The sequence below is a fragment of the Bufo gargarizans genome, chromosome 5 (assembly GCF_014858855.1).
Source record: "Bufo gargarizans isolate SCDJY-AF-19 chromosome 5, ASM1485885v1, whole genome shotgun sequence".
Classification (NCBI taxonomy): domain Eukaryota; kingdom Metazoa; phylum Chordata; class Amphibia; order Anura; family Bufonidae; genus Bufo; species Bufo gargarizans.
In genome coordinates this window covers 27,785,086-27,792,127 of record NC_058084.1, presented here as the reverse complement: position 1 = coordinate 27,792,127, position 7,042 = coordinate 27,785,086, and positions in this window count along the sequence as shown.

The following is a 7,042-nucleotide window of genomic DNA, read 5'->3' as shown; positions in this document are numbered from 1 at the left end:
GATAAAACACAACATCAGCTCCGCCGAGCCCCCGGCCAAAGTGTGGAAGTGGCGTCCGAGACCCCCAAGGGCCAAGCCAAGTAACTGTAAGTTTTCATGTGAAATATGTTTGTTATACACATATAGCCTACACTGTGCCCCACAATATACATGTCACGGAATGTGTACAGGTAACAAGGCAAAACAACATGCATAAATGTCTCGCTGGATCCAAAAGCTAAGGAACGAAAGGGAGACCCCTGTAGAAGACCTGGCACTTTCCCTGGCTGCTCAGCCTATGCATAGATCCGAATGGTGGAGGTATGCATATCCACGAACCTTGACTATAAAGCCCTGAGCACCCTACAATAGTGAGGGGACACGACCACCGGCTCCCTACACCAGACACGGAGGGAGTCAGGGTCACCTGGGATCCAGCAAACAGAAAATAACAGATAACAGTGTAACACTTAACTTTGTGGAGGAGAGGAGAACCAGATGGGCAAGCACACATACTCCAGGAAGAAATATAAGCCGCCCAGAAAAGCATTCTGGGGAAGAATTTAAAGGGAAACAATTAGTCCAACACATAACAGCTGAGAGATGCTAATGAGAGGAGGAGCTGAATACCACAACACAGAACTCAAGGGGGAGGTTCTGAAAGGCCTCTGTCAGAGCTTCTCAGCTGTCTGGTTGTGACAGTACCCCTCCCTCTACGAGTGGACTCCGGACACTCAGAACCCACCTTCTCAGGATGGGACCTATGGAAAGCCTTGATGAGACGAGAGGCTTTAATGTCCGTCACTGAGACCCACATCCTCTCCTCAGGACCATACCCCTCCCAGTGAACAAGGTACTGAAGAGAACCGCGGACAAGACGAGAATCCACAATCCTAGAGACCTGAAATTCAAGATTCCCATCAACCATAATCGGAGGAGGAGGCAAAGGCGAGGGTACAATGGGTTGAACATAAGGTTTCAATAAGGACTTATGAAAAACATTATGGATCTTCCAAGTCTGAGGAAGATCAAGACGGTATGCAACAGGATTGATGACAGACAGGATTTTGTAAGGCCCAATAAACCTAGGACCCAACTTCCAGGAGGGAACCTTCAATTTGATATTCTTGGTAGACAACCACACCAGATCACCAACATTCAGGTCCGGACCAAGCACACGTCTCTTATCAGCCACACGCTTATATCTCTCAGTCATGCTCTTTAGATTATCTTGAATCTTTTGCCAAATAGATGACAAAGACGAGGAGAATCTGTCCTCATCAGGTAAACCAGAAGACCCCTCTCCCGAGAAAGTCCCAAACTGTGGATGAAACCCATATGCACCAAAAAATGGTGACTTATCAGAGGACTCCTGACGACGGTTATTTAAAGCAAACTCAGCAAGGGACAAAAAAGAACACCAATCCTCTTGATTCTCCGCCACAAAACAGCGCAGATATGTCTCCAGATTCTGATTGACGCGCTCTGTCTGGCCATTCGACTGCGGGTGGAAAGCAGAAGAGAATGACAACCGAACCCCCAAGCGAGAACAGAAAGCCTTCCAGAATCTGGAAACAAACTGCGTGCCCCTATCAGAGACTATGTCTGAAGGAATACCGTGCAATTTGACAATGTGATCAACAAATGCCTGCGCCAGCGTCTTAGCATTGGGCAAACCAGGAAAAGGGATGAAATGCACCATTTTGCTAAAACGGTCCACCACCACCAGAATCACAGTCTTCCCCGAGGAACGAGGCAGGTCCATGATAAAGTCCATGGACAGATGTGTCCAAGGACGGGAAGGAATGGGTAAGGGAAGGAGAGGACCTGATGGCCGTGAATGAGGGACTTTGGCACGAGCGCAAGTCTCGCAGGCTGCCACAAAACCCTCAACCGACTTACGAAGTGCAGGCCACCAGAATCTCCGAGCGATGAGATCCAGTGTGGCTCTTACCCCCGGGTGCCCAGCAAGGACCGTATCGTGGTGTTCTTTAAAAATCTTGTGTCTTAAAGCGAGAGGCACAAACAACCTCCCAGGAGGACAAAGATCAGGAGCCTCTGACTGGGCTGCCTGCACCTCTGCCTCCAATTCAGGAAAAAGAGCAGAGACCACCACACCTTCAGCCAAAATGGGACCCAGGTCTTCAAAATTCCCGCCTCCCGGAAAACAACGTGACAGGGCATCTGCCTTCACATTCTTAACTCCAGGGCGGAACGTGACAACAAAATTAAACCTAGAAAAGAACAACGACCATCTGGCCTGTCTCGGGTTCAGACGCTTGGCTGACTCCAAGTAGGCCAGATGGTCAGTAAATACGGTAATAGGGTGTCTGGCTCCCTCTAGCCAATGGCGCCATTCCTCAAAAGCCAACTTGATGGCCAACAATTCCCTATCTCCCACATCGTAATTTCTCTCTGCGGAGGAGAGTTTTCTTGAGAAAAAGGCACACGGTCGCCAATTGGCAGGAGAGGAACCCTGAGACAAGACCGCCCCCACACCCACCTCAGAAGCATCAACCTCAACTATAAAGGGTAACGAAACATCAGGTTGCACCAAGATGGGAGCGGAAGCAAAACTCTCCTTGATATCAGAAAAAGCCTTACGCGCCTCTACTGACCAAGAAGAAAAATCTACCCCCTTTCTGGTCATATCAGTGAGTGGTTTAACAATAGAAGAATAATTCAAGATGAACTTCCTGTAATAATTGGCAAAGCCCAAAAAACGCATCAGCGCCTTTTGATTCTCAGGAAGCTCCCACTCAAGCACAGCGCGGACCTTCTCGGGGTCCATGCGAAAACCAGAAGCGGAGAGAAGAAACCCCAGAAATTGAATTTCTGGAACCGCAAACACACATTTTTCCAGTTTCGCATATAATTTATTCTCCCGCAGGATGAGCAAGACCTGACGTAAATGTTCCTTATGAGTTTTGAAATCGGGAGAAAAAATCAAAATGTCATCCAAATACACCAATACAAATTTTCCCATCAAATGATAAAAAATGCTGTTCACGAAATGCTGGAAAACGGCTGGGGCATTCATCAAACCAAAAGGCATAACCAAATTTTCAAAATGGCCCTCAGGGGTATTGAAGGCCGTCTTCCATTCGTCCCCTTCTCTGACCCTGACCAGGTTGTATGCCCCTCTTAAATCTAATTTGGAAAAGAGTTTAGCCCCAACAACCTGGTTAAATAGGTCCGGGATGAGAGGAAGCGGATAAGGGTCACGAATTGTGATATTGTTCAGCTCCCTGAAATCCAGACAAGGTCTTAAAGAACCATCTTTTTTCTTAACAAAGAAAAAACCAGCGGCAACAGGTGACTTCGAGGGTCGTATGTGTCCTTTTCTCAGACTCTCAGAGATATAAGCACGCATAGCGATCCTCTCAGGTTGGGAAAGATTGTATAAACGAGATTTAGGCAGCTTGGCGTCTGGGATGAGATTAATAGGGCAATCGTACTCCCTGTGCGGGGGCAAATCCTGAACTCCACTCTCAGAGAAGACATCCGAAAATTCAGAGAGAAAAGATGGTACAGTCTTAGTAGAAACCTCAGAAACAGATGTCGTGAGGCAATTCTCTCTGCAAAAGTCACTCCAACCATTTATTTGCTTCGCTTGCCAATCAATGGTGGGGTTATGCTTAGTGAGCCAGGGCAGCCCCAACACCAGAGGGGTGGGCAAACCGCTAAGGACGAAACATGACACATCCTCAACATGAGCATCACTCACAATTAAACGGATATTGTGAACTATGCCCTTTAATGATTTCTGAGAAAGTGGAGCGGAATCGATAGCAAATACAGGAATATCCTTTCTCAAAGCGCACACCTGGAAACCATGAGTTATCGCAAAGTGATTATCAATGAGATTGACCGCTGCTCCACTATCCACAAAAATCTCACAAAAAATGTTCTTGCTCTCTAGCGCCACCCTAGCCGGCAGGACAAAACGGGAACTACAAGCAAACGGAAAATCTTCAATCTCCGCCTCAATCCTGCCAATAGTAACAGACGGAACATTTTTCAAAGATTTTTTCCTCTTTGTTTCTTTATTATACCCAGAGAACTGCCTGAATCTCCTAGAGGGACAAATATTTGCCAAATGATTAATACCTCCACAACAAAAACAAACCCTCCCATGCGGGCTGAATCTTCTATTGTCAGAAGCAATCAACCCCAGCTGCATGGGCTCCTGCTCAGAAGGGGCTGACAGCGACTGAGACCCCTGCGCAGAGAATGGGACCGCTGCACAGTCCTGGGACCGAGTATGACAGGAAAGAGAGATCTCTCCTCTCTCTCTAAGACGCCTGTCAATACGAACGGCCTGAGACATAGCAGAGTCCAAAGAAATAGGCCTCTCATGAAAGGCAAATGCATCTTTCAATCCCTCTGAAAGACCATGGCAAAATTGACTTCGGAGTGCAGCATCATCCCAACCAGTATCAGCTGCCCATCTCCGAAATTCTGAGCAGTATATTTCTGCGGATTGTTTACCCTGGCATAGGAGACGTAGTCTAGACTCCGCCAGAGCAATACGATCCGGATCATCATATATCTGACCCAGGGCTAAAAAGAATTCATCCACTGAACGGAGAGGCCGTGCCCCCTCCGGCAGCGAAAAGGCCCAGGACTGAGCGTTACCCCTGAGCAGCGATATAATGATCCCCACCCTCCGTTCCTCATCACCAGAAGAATGGGGAAGAAGGCGAAAATGGAGTTTGCAAGCCTCTCTAAAACGCACAAAATTCTCACTACCCCCGGAGAACGTATCCGGGAGCGAGATCTTAGGCTCAGAACAAGCTCCATGAACGCAAGCTGAACCGGTCACTTGAAGCTGAAAAAAAGTCTTACGGAGGTCAGCTACCTCCAATGAAAGACCCTGGAAGCGTTCAGCCAAAAGTGAAACCGGATCCATGCTTAAGACGGTTTTGGCGGCTTATAATGTCACGGAATGTGTACAGGTAACAAGGCAAAACAACATGCATAAATGTCTCGCTGGATCCAAAAGCTAAGGAACGAAAGGGAGACCCCTGTAGAAGACCTGGCACTTTCCCTGGCTGCTCAGCCTATGCATAGATCCGAATGGTGGAGGTATGCATATCCACGAACCTTGACTATAAAGCCCTGAGCACCCTACAATAGTGAGGGGACACGACCACCGGCTCCCTACACCAGACACGGAGGGAGTCAGGGTCACCTGGGATCCAGCAAACAGAAAATAACAGATAACAGTGTAACACTTAACTTTGTGGAGGAGAGGAGAACCAGATGGGCAAGCACACATACTCCAGGAAGAAATATAAGCCGCCCAGAAAAGCATTCTGGGGAAGAATTTAAAGGGAAACAATTAGTCCAACACATGACAGCTGAGAGAGGCTAAGGAGAGGAGGAGCTGAATACCACAACACAGAAACTCAAGGAGGAGGTTCTGAAAGGCCTCTGTCAGAGCTTCTCAGCTGTCTGGTTGTGACTAGAGTTGAGCGAACACCTGGATGTTCGGGTTCGAGAAGTTCGGCCGAACATCCCGGAAATGTTCGGGTTCGGGATCCGAACCCGATCCGAACTTCGTCCCGAACCCGAACCCCATTGAAGTCAATGGGGACCCGAACTTTTCGGCACTAAAAAGGCTGTAAAACAGCCCAGGAAAGAGCTAGAGGGCTGCAAAAGGCAGCAACATGTAGGTAAATCCCCTGCAAACAAATGTGGATAGGGAAATGAATTAAAATAAAAATTAAATAAATAAAAATTAACCAAAATCAATTGGAGAGAGGTTCCATAGCAGAGAATCTGGCTTCCCGTCACCCACCACTGGAACAGTCCATTCTCAGATATTTAGGCCCCGGCACCCAGGCAGAGGAGAGAGGTCCCGTAACAGAGAATCTGTCTTCATGTCAGCAGAGAATTAGTCTGCATGTCATAGCAGAGAATGAGGCTTCACGTCAGCCACCACTGCAACAGTCCATTGGCATATATTTAGGCCCAGCACCCAGGCAGAGGAGGGAGGTCCCGTAACAGAGAATCTGTCTTCATGTCAGCAGAGAATCAGTCTGCATGTCATAGCAGAGAATGAGGCTTCACGTCAGCCACCACTGCAACAGTCCATTGGCATATATTTAGGCCCAGCACACACACAGGCAGAGGAGAGAGGTCCCGTAACAGAGAATCTGGCTTCATGTCAGCAGAGAATCAGTCTGCATGTCATAGCAGAGAATGAGGCTTCACGTCAGCCACCACTGCAACAGTCCATTGGCATATATTTAGGCCCAGCACACACACAGGCAGAGGAGAGAGGTCCCGTAACAGAGAATCTGGCTTCATGTCAGCAGAGAATCAGTCTGCATGTCATAGCAGAGAATGAGGCTTCACGTCAGCCACCACTGCAACAGTCCATTGGCATATATTTAGGCCCAGCACACACACAGGCAGAGGAGAGAGGTCCCGTAACAGAGAATCTGGCTTCATGTCAGCAGAGAATCAGTCTGCATGTCATAGCAGAGAATGAGGCTTCACGTCAGCCACCACTGCAACAGTCCATTGGCATATATTTAGGCCCAGCACACACACAGGCAGAGGAGAGAGGTCCCGTAACAGAGAATCTGGCTTCATGTCAGCAGAGAATCAGTCTGCATGTCATAGCAGAGAATGAGGCTTCACGTCAGCCACCACTGCAACAGTCCATTGGCATATATTTAGGCCCAGCACACACACAGGCAGAGGAGAGAGGTCCCGTAACAGAGAATCTGTCTTCATGTCAGCAGAGAATTAGTCTGCATGTCATAGCAGAGAATGAGGCTTCACGTCACCCACCACTGCAACAGTCCATTGGCATATATTTAGGCCTAGCACACAGGCAGAGCAGAGAGGTCCCGTAACAGACAATCTGGCTTCATGACAGCAGAGAATCAGTCTGCATGTCATAGCAGAGAATGAGGCTTCACGTCACCCACCACTGCAACAGTCCATTGGCATATATTTAGGCCTAGCACACAGGCAGAGCAGAGAGGTCCCGTAACAGACAATCTGGCTTCATGTCAGCAGAGAATCAGTCTGCATGTCATAGCAGAGA